General features: G+C 32.7%; 1 long non-coding RNA gene across 2 annotated transcripts; it reads right to left on the bottom strand.

Moving 5' to 3' along the window:
- Nucleotides 1-7,871: 7,871 nt before the first annotated feature.
- On the bottom strand, nt 7,872-13,295 carry LOC130239038 (uncharacterized). 2 transcript variants are annotated; one of them, XR_008838668.1, is made up of 5 exons: nt 13,098-13,295; nt 11,939-12,019; nt 10,777-10,902; nt 9,139-9,205; nt 7,872-8,282 (listed from the first exon to the last, which is right to left on the bottom strand). It is a non-coding gene; the product is annotated as an uncharacterized LOC130239038 (long non-coding RNA). The 2 variants fall into 2 exon arrangements; XR_008838669.1 differs by having other exon boundaries at nt 9,139-9,189.
- Between the last annotated feature and the right edge of the window lie 3,495 nt (nt 13,296-16,790).

The raw sequence follows: 16,790 nt of genomic DNA, 5'->3' as shown, positions 1-16,790 counted from the left end.
TGATCCGAGTCAGTAAAATGATCCGAGTCTTAGCTAACCTCTAGCTAAAGTGGTTACTTCGAGCATTAAAGTGGACTAATAAGTGCAAATAATAATAAGTGCAAATGGGCTTTATTCTCAAATTGTTGTCTTAATGTTATTAGCTATACCTGACGTCAGATCGGTGTTACAGAACATAAAAGCCGATCTGAGTGCTATAATAGTAACGTTAGACACCTTAACTTAATGTAATTCATGCAGGCATCACTAGTTGCGTGCAGATCGGTGCAGATGCATAGTAGTATCCGTGAATATATATATTTAGAGAATAGCATAACACGTAAAATCGAAATTAAATTTAAATAATTTATCAAGCGTTTTAAAATGCCACGTTAGACTTTTTTTTAAATCACTTACGTTAGTTTAAAAGAAACAAAGAACTAAATTGAATCCATAAAATAATACAATAAATAGATATGATAAAATAATTGACACAAAATTTATTTAAGGTAAAACAAATGAATAAACAAGTATTAAAATAATAAATGAATTGTATTAAAATAAAATTATATAAAAGGTATAAAAAAGCAACTAAATAAGTTTCAAATTAATTTATTATTTATTTATTATTTTTATAAAAATTAAATGAATAAATACAGTGCTACAATTAGCTGGGTGGAAAAATGTGTAACCTCATCAAAAATACATCTTTTTCCAATTAATATCTTGGAGACATTTTTGTTGTTAATTTATGACATTTATTTTTTTATTTCATTTATTTATTAGTTTGTGTTGTCTAAAAGACTGAAAAACACCGGATTAGGCTATTTCTGCTATATTTTAATTTTATATACAATAATTAAGCATGATTTAGTCTAAAGTCAGTGTCCCCAGCAGAAAGACATTTGCTACATTAAAATGAGGAATTTACCAATACAGTTTGCCAAAAAAGATTCTTTAGTAATGAATGAAATCTTCTGTTAAATGACGTAACTGTAGCCTTGTTAACATTAATGAAGTAAAATGACTAATGTTAAGTCACATATCTGATGTGCTCCAAGCTTTGCTTTGAATTGTAATAATCAACTCAAGTTTGAGTTGCAGTCTGATATCAGATCTAACTGACATACATTTATTTTTATAGGACAATGTTAGGAGGAAATAAGCACAAACTAGAAGCTGCTCTTCTGTTGACAGATTTATTTGTTGAGGAGATACAGGCAAGTTTCATTCATTATAAACAAATGTGTAATCATTTAACTCCTGTTAGTTAATGCCTAGTTTTCTCCCATCTGTTTCATTACATGCTAAGTCCCAAAAAAAATCAGGTAAACCTGAATTAATAATTGTGCTCTTGGTACTCAGTAGTCTTAATGCAAATAGGTCATATAAATTACATTGTAATGACAAATACATATAGGTTTGATATTTTTCATGTTGCAAGCTTAATAAATTATTCATTTATTTTTGTATATCTGGCAAGCAGTTTCAAACAATTGTCCTAATGTGGCTTATTATTTTCCCAACAGTTTGTTCTCCATGGGCTTGTTCCTCCCTAACTGCACCATGTACTGTGAAGCAATGAAATATTTTCAATTTTTGCATTTTAACTTAAAGCCCAAAATGCATCACACTGCTACTGTACCCCATGTAGATAATGAAGGGTGCCTCAGCTATATATATATATATATATATATATATATATATATATATATATATATATATATATATATATATATATATATATATATATATATATATATATATATATATATATACACAGTCAGAAATATTAGCCCCCCTTTGTTTTTTCTTTTTGTTTTTTAAATATTTCCCAAATGATGCAATATATATGTATGTTGGATCATTTGGGAAATATTTAAAAAAGAAAAAAAAACAAAGGGGGGCTAATAATTCTGTGTGTGTGTATATATATATATATATATATATAATTGTTTTTTTTTTTTTTTAATCTTGGAATAATTTTTAAATGAGTATTTTATTAACTTTTCGTATTGCTGTTTTGCAGACAGTAAAGAATGCCTTGGCTGCAGAGTTGATGTAGGACCATTTCTACTGCAGCGATGACACAGTAAAACAGTGGGCTATTGATGTCAAGAAATAGGCAAGTAGTGGTAAGTAAAATGTTTTATAAATAAATACTGGACTGTTCAATGTGTAATGCAACTAGCAGTAGCTTAATGTTAAATTATTGTGTGGTGATCAACACTATTTACAGGTTCAGTTTATATTTATATTTTGACTCAGAGGAATAAGTTTTATTTTTTTAAAGGTGAAAGCAGGATGATTGATCCATGCAACTCGAGTAAAACCAAACTGTATAATTTGAGGAAATCAATAACAGTAATAAAGAACTGCACATTAGACTCCTAAATCAGGGCTCTGTTTTCTCGCTCCATATCTTCAAAAGGCAGTTTTGGTTCTCCTTCTTGGTGCAGTTATCTCAGTTGTTTTATACACATCTACTTTTCAATGAGCAGCTACAAACCTCAGGATTTCTCTGTCCCTTTTCTGTATCTGCAAGAGCACCATGTGTTACTTTTGTCAGTTTATAGGGTCATTTAGTTAATCACTGAACATATTGCCTATCACTATCACCTATTGTGCAGCCACAGTAAGGCTTATGGGGCAATTAATTAGTTTTCTGCTCCAGAAGACACAATATAAGTTCATACACACCATATATGCATATTAGTATGTCTTTTGTTGTCCGGTCCTTTATTGTCCTGAAGTTTGTCTGTTGTTGCTGCACTGTGTGCAATAAACAGAACTTGAGTGCTTTTTTAACCTTTACTTTACTTTAGGAAATGCTGCAGCCGGTCCTGTTGCTGTTCGTGGCTTGCAGCTGTCCATCAAATCACTCTTTGTGAGCATTTGTCAGAAGAAAACACTAGCATTTAAAGGTAGAATGTATGTATTAGTAAATGATGCAGATTGGTGTTACACTGATTCATCTTGTTCAATTACATGCAACACTTTTGTAATATCATTGCTTTTTTTTCTCATATTACAGATCGGAACAAAAGGGGTCAGATGATTAGTCAAAAGACTGCCCAAGAACAGAAACGCTTGCTTGAATAGATCCAGAGATACAACCAACAACCTAATGGTGACCATGTGGACACAGAAACTACAGTGACTGTCCAACAAAGCAGAAGAGAACAGGATTTAACCTTGACGGGAACAGAACACAGGTGTTGTATTAAGATGTAACTAACATATACACGCACGCACACACACGCACACGCACACACACACACGCACACACACACACACACACACACACAAAATAACTTTATATGTATATCAATAAAGTTTTTTAATTGAAAATTTACTTCCATCATTTGGGAAATATTTGAAAAATAAAATTCACAGGAGGGCTAATAATTTGGACTGCAGCTGTACATGCATACACACACACATACATGCACGCACACACACACGCCACTGTTTCAGTGTGGACAAGCAGGAAGTAAGGGTAAATCTGCTCTTTAAAATTCACAGGTCATATGGTTGTGAAGTGAAAAGCCATTATTCTGGTTTAATAAATAGCCAAAACACTGTCATCTAATTATTCTTCTATTTAAAGTCTTTTAATGTACAATTTGTTTGTAATGTAAATAAGGTCTCTCTGATCAAATACTAAGTGTGACAGTAATCCCAATACTCTTTATGTGTGGACTTGTAGGTTATCCGAACGCATTCACAAAGGATGGGTCCAAGAGCCTCTTTGTTTACTGAAGAAAAGACTGCAGGAGCTCAGACTGAAATAGCAGCAGACTGTAGCATGCACATACAGAGGGATTCTGGACTCAACTCCTAGCCTGATGGAAGAAGAGGAAAGGGAAATGGACTTGGATCATGACATTAGCTCTGAGGATGAAGATGAGGATGAGAATGATACAGCGGTGGGATCGCTTTGGTTTCTAGACTTCAGAAACATCTCTTTTAATATATATATATTTGATTTAGTTTGAAAGTTGAGTTTTTTTAAAGACCATTAAAGCTAAAGGAAATGATTAAATTCACTGACGTTAACACTTGGGCTGCACGATACTGGAAAAATCCGACATTGCGAGAGTTTTTCTGTGATATTTGTTGCTATATGATTAATTATATCACTAGATGAATTGAATAGCTCAGTTTGGAAATAACTCCTCATTTTATATCAGTTGGGATGATTTTGTAGGCCAGATAATCTGCACAAATGAAATGTAATTAATTTAACTCTTTTGGTGAGTCTAACTGTATTTGAGAATAAAGTCAATAATCAAACATAAGCAAATGATCTTCACTGTATAAAAGTTAAATGCAAATGCATTTATATTGCTATAATTTCTTGTACACAAATGATTTAAATGCACTTGAAATCTAACAGTCATAGGCCTTAAACAAAGCAAACAAGCACTCGTTCACCCTATTAAGGTCAAACTTCACAATCACTCAACAATATGGTTCCTGATCAGCTATAGATCCACTCAGATTTCCTGAAGGATAAATAAACTGAAGCTGAACTTGACATTGCAGATCCTGTGACATGACTACTGTGAATGATCACATTGTGATATGGATGCTGAGACAATATATTGTGCAGCCCTAGTTAAAACTGATGACAGAAATATGCAGTTCTTTACCTTTGTAACAACATGCTGATTTACACTGCTGTATTATCAGGAACTATATGTTTGTATTGTTTCTGCTCTGCAAAACTTTTGGATCTCAAATGTCTGTAAATTCTTGCTAAAGCTGTAGATATGAAATACATATTTAATTTAATTTGTCATTAAACTATTGGATTGACTTCTGTTAATCAAAATCCAGGCCTTGACAAAAGAATGAACTGGACACTTTAATATTTAACTTGAACTACTAACATGTTACTGCTAGTTATCTCATACTATCTCCCTGTATACTATTAAGACACTGTCACTTTATCATCATTATCATGTTTACAAGCTTTTTGCTCTACCGTATATACTGTTTTGCACTATACTTTTGCATTATATACCGTTTTGCATCTGCACAACTCTAGTTTGCTCTGCTTGCCATATGCCCTTAAGTGTAATTGTATTGTTTATATATTTTTTTATTTTACTTGTATTTTTAGATTATACGTGTGATTGTATTTATTGTAATTTCTTTTCAAAACTCTCCTTTTTGTATTAATGTTATATGTTCGGGTCTGAGGGTTTTGATTCTCTGTATGTCCTGTACATGTGGTTGAATTGACAATAAGGCTGACTTTGATTTTGATGTTGGAACATTGAAAGTCCCAGTTACACTGTCATAGTAAGATAGATTTATCACACTTACACTACAAAGAGAACAACAGCGCAAGAGGTGTTGAGTGTAATAACTAGTTTAAAATAATACTGAACCACTGGAAAAGTAAAGTAAGAAATTTACAGAAGCAGAGTACTTTATTCTCTTTTTTTCCTAAAATATTGTGCAGAACATCTGCTTTAAAATGAAGAATGTAGATTTTATGAATACCATAAGCAGAAGACGAAAATGAAGTCATAAACTGATATTTTGCAGAATATTTCAGTTTCAGATCAACTGCATTGGACATTTCAGACTGTCATATGATTTATTATGGTTTGTTGTACTACGTCAAGTAGTTAATTTATTTTCACCCAATAACAATAGTCATTTAAACACTAATTAATGTAATCAGGAAATAGTTATTTTTCAAATTACATTACCCAACAATGTTTAAGAGGAGGTTTAATGTAAGAGAGAAAGAATATAAATGTGTAATAAAATCTATAATGTACAGTATAAAAATCCCCACAAAATATGAAAACCCATCTCTGTGTGTGTGTGTGTGTGTGTGTCTCAGTCTTTGTGAAGCTGATTTGAGTATTGGACCAACAAAATGAGGATCAAGACAGTAAAATGAAGAGATGTTGGCAATCTGACACTCATGTAAAGAACTTTGAGGGTGAAAAAAATACATATGATTTAAAGGTTAAGTTAAGGTTATGTTAGGCACATATTTAGCTGTGATGGTTAAGGGAAGGGGCTAGACAATGTCCTCAGAAGGTGTGTTTGTGTGTGCCTGTGGACCATGCATTCCTCATGTTGTGGGGTTGTTATTTTGTTTAATTGTCAGAAACAAACACACACACACACACACACACACACACACACACACACACACTTAATATGTTGAATATTCAAAGTGCTCTGAGATGGCATGTGTCTGTAAAATTATATATATATATATATATATATATATATATATATATATATATATATATATATATATATATATATATATATATTGTTTTTTTTTTTTTTTTTTTTTTTTTTTGTAGACCAGAAACAAATACATTGTTGGAAAGGTATTGACCTGAAGAGGAGCACATGTTGGTATGAACATTTTACATGTCCCCTGCTTTGAAAAACTGAGCATCAAATCTGTACTTTGGTGCATGTTTGAAGGCTTCTAATTCAGCAAAAAAGAAGCCTACACACATAGGCCCAGCTGTAAAGGAGAGCTCTTGATCTTAGGAATCTTGTGAGTACAGTCAGCATTGGGCACCAACTGGGGGCGCTGTAAAATATGGTTATAATTGATTTAATCCCATTTAACAATAAGATATTTAAAATCTGAAAACATATTTGTGTTTACCATCTCCATAACTCCCTCATTAAACTGTCAACCCACTAATTACAACTTCTAATTCTAAGCAAAACACAAAAATAAAAAAAACTACAATTCCTACTAGCAGCGTCACGAAGTTTCATACAAATCAGCGCCATATTTGTAGTTCTTTTGGTTTGCAAAGTAGGGTTTGAAATTAGGGTTACAAAAAGATATATCTACTGCATAAATAAACTATCTAGTGCAATCAAAAAAGTGATTACACGACACGTAGCTTGGCTATGTCAACAAAAAGTAAATAAGTTGGTTCATTTCAGACATTTGAGACAAATTAGGTGTAAAACGCGCTAACTCCGCCCACAGCCCAAAGCACTTCCGCAATTTTACACTACACAAAAAATACATTGAAGACTCTAAGAAGAAAATAATACAAAATTAAATCATTAACAATAACATACAATATAATTGAGTTATCAATGAAAAAATAATACTTTTGTGTACGTCAAAGCTACGCAAATATGGCTAAAAGTGTCAATCACCATAGCAACGAACTAAAGCTACAGATAATTTACATAAACTTAAGACTGTGGAAATTAAATGCATACTGTTTGTGGCACACTGTTTTAATTTGACATATATATATATATATATATATATATATATATATATATATATATATATATATATATATATATATATATATATATATATATATATATATATATATATATAAATAATTGACGTGTGTTTTGACTAACTTTTATATGATTAACTTTATGTTAAATCAGATCACATTCATTGTATGCACATTCATTGTATGCAGAAAAAATATAGTGTACTGATTCAGTAATGTGGTTAGTGTTAACAGAAACGTATTCATAATATCAAAATTGGCTATAATATGACCAAAGCACTGCTAAAGATGTTCTAAAGCTTCTATAATACAGTGTTCAGTGTCAAACACTGGGCCCAGACAGAGCTCAAAGTTCAACTGTTACTAGACTAGTACTTGAGAGTGTATAAATAAAGTACAAATCCTACAACATGACTTTAATTCACAAAATACTTTATTAACATCCAAGCAGGGCAGCACTGTGGCTCAGCGGTCACCTCACAGCAAGAAAGTCGCTGGTTCGAGTCCCGGCTGGGTCAGTTGGCGTGTCTGTGTGGAGTTTGCATGTTCTCCGTGTTTGTGTGGATTTACTCCGGGTGCTCCAATCCAAACACATGCTGTATTGGCCATAGTGGATGAGTGTGTCTGTCAATAAGTGTGTATGGGTGTTTCCCAGTACTGGGTTGTAGCTAGAAGGGCATCTGCTGCGTAAAACATTTGCCAGTGGAGTTGGCGGTTCATTCCACTGTGGCAAACCCCTGATAAATCAGACTTAGCCGAGGAAAATTAATGAATGAATGGACTTCTACACACTCATTTCAATTCATCTTGTTTTGTACAGCATTTCTACAATGTAGATTGTGTGAACGTAATTTCAGATTATACTCATTTCATTCTATTCTAAATTTATTGTTGTCCACACAACTCAGTTTCATGGGAAGAAGTTTTTTTTTCCTTGCACCACCAAGCTGACAACAGATCTAATAGTAGACTTCCTTTATGACACAGTCACCATCTATGTTCTCCTGTGGTTCTCAAGCTGGGGGCCAGGTCTTTTGGCTGAAAGAAATGGCAAAATAAACAAACAGATATTATACGTTTAGTTTCTGAAATATGTTACAAACAACTGTAGATTCTGACATGGTTTATGAACACTTCTACAAATGTCCCAGGCAAAATGGGCTGGACATCTAAAATATAGTTGACATTGAAGGCTGTTTATATGATGTTGTTTCTTGTTTTCATTCAAATGTAAAACCCATATTGTAAATCCAATCATATTTTGTGTGATATGAAGTACATCCCCTTCCAACTGAATATTCAATTATGACAGTAAGTACTTAAGAAAATAACAAAGCATATCATTTATGGATCAGTCATTGTTTAACAAAATGCCACTTAAAAAGAGTTCATAAGTTGAGCTGTAGTTGTGACAAAGTGTTGTCTCAGTCCATCAAAATGAGCCTACAACAGTGGTCCAGTTATCTATTATACACACACACACACACACACACACACACACACACACACGTAAATAACACCCAATTCATGCTAAATTAAATAGGTTTCATCTGTCCTTTTAAAGACAAATGATGTGCCATTTAACCAAGAAAGGTGAGATTACCATCATGGACATGGGTACTAATGAACATTACTTCTTTACAGCCCTTAGGAAGACACTATCAAAAAACAAAAGTATTTAATTCAAATCCTTTACACAACCAACCAAAATCAGACAACATATAAATCCCCCAAACATTAAATGTTTACTTCTGTATATACAGCATTGTAGCTTCAAATATTTTAACTTTTGTTTAAACGTTTCTTAGAAAGGCATACATTTTAGCAGAATTCTCTTGTTGTAGAATAGTTTACATTGATTCACACAATGCAGTTATATTGTATAACTACTAACCTTGTTTTCACATGTCTTGCACACGTATTGTACTGGAAAATGTCCAATGTGCTGTGAAACTGGCAAGCTGTGAAGAAAAAAGAACAATTCTGTAAATACAAACCATTCCACCTTGATGTAACAGTAGTAAACCCAACACTACAGGTGTGATCCTGACTGGCATATCAGTAATCTACACATCCCAGTTCATTTGGTAAATTTCTGTTTTTTTCTGACCAGTGTAATTGTGTTTAGTTAATATATCAAAATACAGTTAATAAATCCTTGGTTGCCTTTTGATGACAGTCATATTCTGTTTTTGGAATAATATGGGAAACGATGTGTATTTTATCATAAGCAAGCTCTTGTGAATTCGCTGGTACTTACCAAGATGTTTAAATATCCTCTATGTTAGCACATTGTTGATTTGGGTCTTTTCAAGGCATAAGTTCTTTACCAAGTCTAATTAAATATCAGGCAAAGATGAAGAAAACTTCCAAGGGTTACACTGTATAAACTGCAGGTTAAAATCATTTCTAAGCTAATTAAATGCTTAGGTTTTTACATCTAAACAGAGAAAAAAATATATTAAAAAAAACATTTCCAAGGTAAGAAAGACTTGGAGCCCACTACCTGATAATGTCTCTCGCACTACCAATAAAGTGTTTTTTTCTTAAATAAAGGTATACCTTTTCCGATCTTGTGTGGAACTGTCCATGGTGGTAGTTCTGAACTGGTTAACAATTGGATACTCTTTACTTAATCCAGATCCTACACATTTAATGACCACTCAAGCAAAATACAAACTTGGTACATAATTTGTGCATATTTGGGTGCTTCTTTTAATATGTAGGCTACTGAATGTGCTTTAAATGAGTGATTGCATTTATTTGCAATTAGATGTTTTATCATTAGTTCAAGATATTTGAGTTGAACCATGACTTATAAGATGAAATATTTAGTAATAAGTTTAGCATCTGCTGAGCAAGAAAGACTCAACAATGATCTCTCTCTTTACTCTCGACCCACAATCAAGAGTAGGTCAAGAGTATGGAGAGATATATCCATCTTGTGCAGGATATGTCAGGTCTATCTTTTTTTACATACAACATTAGAAAGCTATGATTTACAGAAAGTATGGTTAAATAAAAATGTTGCAGGAAACATGTTAATCATAAGTTACAACTTCAGGTATAACTTCCAAAACAACATAGCAAGAACAAGTTTTCGGGAAGTGCGGAAATGGTTATTATTATTTACATAAAAGTTGTCATTAAAAAGGTAAGAGGACAGTCCACTGTTCTTAGTATGTGTTTTATAGAGGTAAACCACCTGAGCAAACCTTTCTGTGAAAGAATCTGCACAACATCAGTAGCAGGAACACCTATTCACTGCATGACCAGAAATCAAAAAGTGTAAGTGTCAACTTTGTGTGAAGTAGCCTTATATACAGTATAACGCCACTGAAATGATTAGTTATTATTCATTATTATTTTATAGGCAGGGCAAGATTTTGTGTAGATTCTAACATACTGAAATGATATTTGGGTTGATTTGATTGCACACTATTGCATGAAATCAGCATAGTTGTTGCTTCCCTGCACAATGTTAATAAAATTCCCTATTCTATATAAAAGAGGAAGAATAACATTTTATTACCAAAAGCTTTTGCTTGATTTTAAGATTTTTTTTGGCCCATTCCCGTGCTTGGCTCCAGAACACCTTTATCTGTGCTATGTTCCTGCACTTCAGGTCCAGCAGTTTCCCACACTGACCAATAGAGAGCTATAGAAAAAAAAGAGAGAGAGAGTGACACAATAGGCTGTGAACTGTGCTCTATTTGATCAAGCATTGCTGATTTTCTACCACTTTTATAATAAGGATATAATTAACTGGATAACAAGTTAAGAGAAATTGAATATTGTAATAATATACCCATGATGCTACAAACCTAATTAGTAATGTACACATTTGAACAGAGATTATGCACGTCCATTATTGACTATTTAAATTATTTAAGTTGTCACTACTGCATGCACAAGTGAAGATTTGTTTTCTTGAACTTTTATTAGTTATTTTCTTAAATGTGGTAATCATATTATAGAAAATCTCAATGGACTGAGTGACCACACTAGAATCACTGCAATAATTAGTTACCTGTAAAACATAACTATCTAAGAGGGAATTATTTACAGGAACAAACAGTCAGACATCAACATCAATAAGTACGTTTTGGAAAACACCTACTGTGGAGCAAATTTGTAAACGAAACATACAAATATTATTTTATATTATTATCTTTAAGTTACAAACTCTAGTTTTTAAAAAAAGTTTTTATTATTTGGCTTTCAAGAACTGACATATTTAAAGTCCACCTGCCTGGTGAGTTGTGGCGTATGGAATATGGTTTCCACGTCCAAGCCTATACTCATTAAAATTGAGAAAATAGCTGTTTCTATTATATTCACTGTTTAGTCAGATCACATATTTCAGCCAACCTCTTTTTAAAACCAGTCTTCACTACATTGTCTACATTATATCAATTTGCTGATTCCCAAACACAAATATTTTAATGATTTAAAACATTTTATCACAACCAGGCGATCTGATATTATGCATGATATAAATGATGATTTTCCAAAAGTAGTAAAGCACACTGTTGAGCATCACAGTATATAGTGTTTGGACCCTGGAACTATGAAATGTTATGTCAGTCATAACAAGTGTATGAAGACTATTTGATTTTGGAATAAATTACTCTGACTTGAATTCATTAAAATGGAAGTTTGCTGTTTCATACAGCCTATTTTACATTATTTACCTTTGAGCATCTTCTATTTGCACTGTTGAGTTTTTCCACACAATGGAGCACTTCCCAAATGTTGAAGCTCCGGGCATTTATCTACAAACAAAAGAAAAATTATTTATAATAATCAATTTCCCATTTAACAAAATGCCGTATTCCTAATATATATAAAATGAACATGAACAAAGGAACACATTTCTGAGTTAATGTATGACTGTTATAATTGAGAATGAATAGTTACATATTTATGTGCAAAACGACTCAAATTTAAGCATTAAGTTACAATCCTTTTTGTTACCATTGTTATATTTCATGTCCCTTATATATAAATAATATACACATATATAATAAATAGTATTGTAACTTTGTAACTCTTAAATTTGAGTCATTTTGCACATAAATATGTAACTATTCATTCTCATTATAACAGTCATACATTAACTCAGAAATGTGTTCCTTTGTTCATGTTCATTTTATTCATATATATATTCTACTTTTTCTTTTTGAGACGAAGACTACTGTTCTTGCTTTAATTTCCTTTAGGTAAAATCATATGCTGATAATCTACGATGAGACAAAAAATATTCTGGAAAAGGAGCATAATACGAGATCATTGATCTGCACGCAACTAATGATGCCTGCGTGTGTCCCAACTCACTTTCAACTGATTCGAATCTTTAAATCTCGTCCAGCAAGATGAACGAATCATTTCCCCAATAATTCATTAATGATAGCGAATTACCTCCACCGATTTACACAAGGGTTGATTATAATTTAGAATAACCAGCGTAATATATCCGTAATTGATTATATAACGAAATCAGCGAAGAAGAACCGGAAACGTTGTGCCCGAGTTATATTAAAGATTCATTAAAAAAAATGCATGCATATGATTTAATTTGTTGATCTGCCGTCATCTCTGATGTTTAAAACCGTCTAATTATATCACAACATGATAAAAACGGATTAATTTTTGTATCACCAATGGCAACAGGCTGTGAATGCTAGGCTACCAGCTGTGCTAACCGAACGACCACTTGAATAACAACTTTGAACGCACAATTTGCCGTTTCTAACACACGACTCCATGTGACGTGATGCAGAAACATAAAATCTATCAAAATAATACGGTTAACGCCGTGATTTCTTTACAAAAAGGAGAAAAAAGACTTACTTGCTGCAATATGGACCCTCATCAGGTGAACTGTGCGTTGGAACCGAGCGTCTTGTTCATGACGTCATCGCCGTAGAGTTGGTGCGTGGTATTTGTACGCATCTGTTCTCAACAGAAGCGAATGGGGAGAATTGGCGTATCATATGCACGCAAAAATGGATTTTGGCGTAAGCATTGCACGCAAATGGAAAGTGTAAAGTCGTGTTATTTGTACGCAGATTGATGAGATCGGGTTGTTATATTGGTAAAATTACATTGCTGATCTGACCTTACAGAACTCTTTATTATCCGTTGTCCCAAGCGAAAGAAAGAAAAAAACATAAAATCTATCTATCTATCTATCTATCTATCTATCTATCTATCTATCTATCTATCTATCTATCTATCTATCTATCTATCTATCTATCTATCTATCTATCTATCTATCTATCTATCTATCTATCTATCTATCTATATATCCGTCGGTCGGTCGGTCGGTCGGTCGGTCGTCCGTCCGTCCGTGTATCTATCTATCTATCTATCTATCTATCTATCTATCTATCTATCTATCTATCTATCTATCTATCTATCTATCTATCTATCTATCTATCTATCTATCTATCTATCTATCTATCTATCTATCTATCTATCTATCTATCTATCTATCTATCTATCTATCTATCTATCTATCTATCTATCTATCTATCTATCTATCTATCTATCTATCTATCTATCTTTTTTTTCATTGCAGAATGCCACAACAGACTATTCTAATTCTGGCTGTTTTAGTTTTACAGGTCAGTTTGTCCTAATGATGTTTCTAATATCAATGTTACATTTATTTCCAATTGCTAACAAGTGTTTACCAATATTATTTCTAAACTCTTAGCACAGCAACACAACTACATCACACATTTAGACAAATATAAAATCTTCCTGGCCAAAACCACATTTTGTTAAATAAATAAAAACTATATATTTTCAGCATTTTATTTACATGCTTGCACATTTATTTAAACCTGTTAACAACATTTTAAAACAGATGCAAGTGTTTTTGGTGGAAATATCCTTCTTTTTTGCCATATTTATTTTAAAATATATAGAAAACCTCACCACAAAAGGACAATCATTACAAACTGTTAATTCAGCTGAAACCTAGATTCCTGCTTTAGCGCTCTTACAATTGTGTATTTTTTGCATAAAAAAGGAATACCTTAGAACTTATTTTGTTAGGAAATATAGATCAAATTAGGATTAAATAGTCATTTAGGCAGATATTCAGGTTCGTTTTCATTGATCTGATCAAAACTAGAAAAAGGAAACACATTACTGATGCAACTTTAATCATTTACAAGAAAAACAATCATATTAAAAGGTTCCAGATCAATTAAACACGCTTTATGAATAGGCTACTTCATGCATTAAATAATGAAATTATAGATCATTGATTTCCTTTATTGGCGATCTAATAGACCTATAGGCAACACCTTATTATGTTTTACAGTTTTAACATGTATGCCTTCATTTTTCTGAAATTCGTTTAACATAAATTTTAGCACATCGAAAGTAATTGAGTTACTTACGAGTCTTTGATCAAAAACATTATGCAAAGAGTCAGGAATAGATCACGCAAACAAACAAACAAACAAACAAACAAACAAACAAACAAACAAACAAACAAACACCATCATCCGAAGTTTAAGAAATTAAATTCACATCTATGAAATCTGCTTTAAACAGATTGAAATTATAAAAAGCACATTAAAGACTACGCACATGAAATAAAACATTAACAAAGCTATATCTTGTGAAAAAACACAAATTGACGGGCGCTGCACTGTACAAATATCTGTTAATTAAGTTTCCCTATTTTGTGTTTTGCGTTTATTTCTGGTTGTGAATTGCACGATGTTGATATTGGATGTTGATCTCTGCTCTGTCGACTTTTTGATGCTGAAAAATCCACTCTGCAGTTTAACAAAGTGACTTTTATTGACATTTTAGCATTTTGACATATTATAAGAAATGATACATGAAGAAATAAGTCTGTAAAAGAACAGAAAATTGTTTATTACGAGGTTTTTGTAGCGTAATATACACAACACAACACCAACCCAGACAACATAGCACTTTAAACTATTAGAGGTGTTCATAAATGTCATTTTAGGAGGAAAAATCAAGCTCTCATAATGGGATTCAGAAGGAGAAATGAACGGGGAAAAAACGAAATAAAAATATGAATCCCAAAATACGGAAAACTGCTCATTGATGGATATTTTCTACAGTTTGTTGAGCTTCAGGTTGAAAGCAATGAGACTTTGAAATTACGCAAGAAAAATTGCTGAAGATTTTTGCAAAATAAATAAATAAATAAATAAAACAAATAAGAAAAAGATTAAAGAACAGTACTTTTTTTTGATGCAAAGTCTGTATAAGATTATGAATGACGGAGTGTAAATCTGTCTCCTCAGCAGCGCGTCCTGCCGTTTATGAATGAGGAGGCGGAGAAAATGCGCTGTTTAGTTTTACCTCAAGTTACAAACAAAAACCAGCACTGAGCTGCTCAGCTACACCCAAGGTTAAACTACACACACCATTTGTTTGCACTCGGGATGCACAATGAATCAAACAGTGTGCAATATTTTAATTCAAGGTTTGTAAACTGTAATGTATGTGTGTCTTATCATTAAATATTCATTTATAGATCGCACATACTTCTGAATTAAATCAGCCACACGCAGGTTAACATTTTACCACCACTCTTTACTTCTCTTGTGTGTATGAACTCCGTAACATTACAAAACTACCAATCATGCCACCTGTTTCCAGTCTTAAAGACACAGATGCAATTATAGTACATGACATCAACCAACCGCAGATGCTTTGCTGTGTTAGTCGCGATAGCCTGCTTGCAACATATTAATTTATTGGGTATGAATTTATTATGATGGTCCCTTTAACACATTTTGTTTATTTTATGTTACAGTGCTCAGCATATATATGTACACCCCTCACAAATCACTCTTTTAAATGTATATTTTTAATAGGAAGCTATACAATATCATATTTGTGCCTATACATTAGATTAGTCAGTACTGAAGTCAAATCTGGAGCTAATCTAACAAAATAACTTACAGGAACGGTCCAAAAAACTACAACAGATAAATTTATATGTTATAGAAAAATACTAAATACAAATAATAAAAAGAGGAAAAATCAAGTGAAGCAAAACAATGAAAAATTTTGTTGAAATTTTGTAGTTTGTTTGCAATATTTAGCTTGAATTAAATTGTGTTATCTTTCAATTTCCAAAGATGCTTGGTGACTAAAATATAATTGTAATAAATATATCTGTTTAATAAATCTGTTTTGTTTAAATGCACCAAAATACATTACCTATATTCACTGAAAAATGTTCATTTTTAAAATGGGCTGTACTCTGTTATGCTGAGCACTGTACATTGCAAAATCACGTTGGGGTGGGGGGTGGGGGGTTAAATATAATTGGTGTGCATCAGGAAGGTGGCCCACTGCCCCTCTGATCCTGTGACCCCTAACTCCCCCTCCAACGCGTTTCCAACCCATCACACCCCTTATCGTGATTTCCTCGACCTTCACACCGTCCCCCACATTGCGTGATTCCCGGGACCATCATGAGCCCACGGAGGACAAGACAAACACTGAGGCCAAAATTATTTGCCTATGTGGTCTCTA

This window comes from Danio aesculapii, chromosome 12 (assembly GCF_903798145.1).
Source record: "Danio aesculapii chromosome 12, fDanAes4.1, whole genome shotgun sequence".
Classification (NCBI taxonomy): Eukaryota; Metazoa; Chordata; class Actinopteri; order Cypriniformes; family Danionidae; genus Danio; species Danio aesculapii.
Note: the sequence above shows the minus strand (reverse complement) of the source record. Positions and strands in the feature narration are given on the sequence as shown.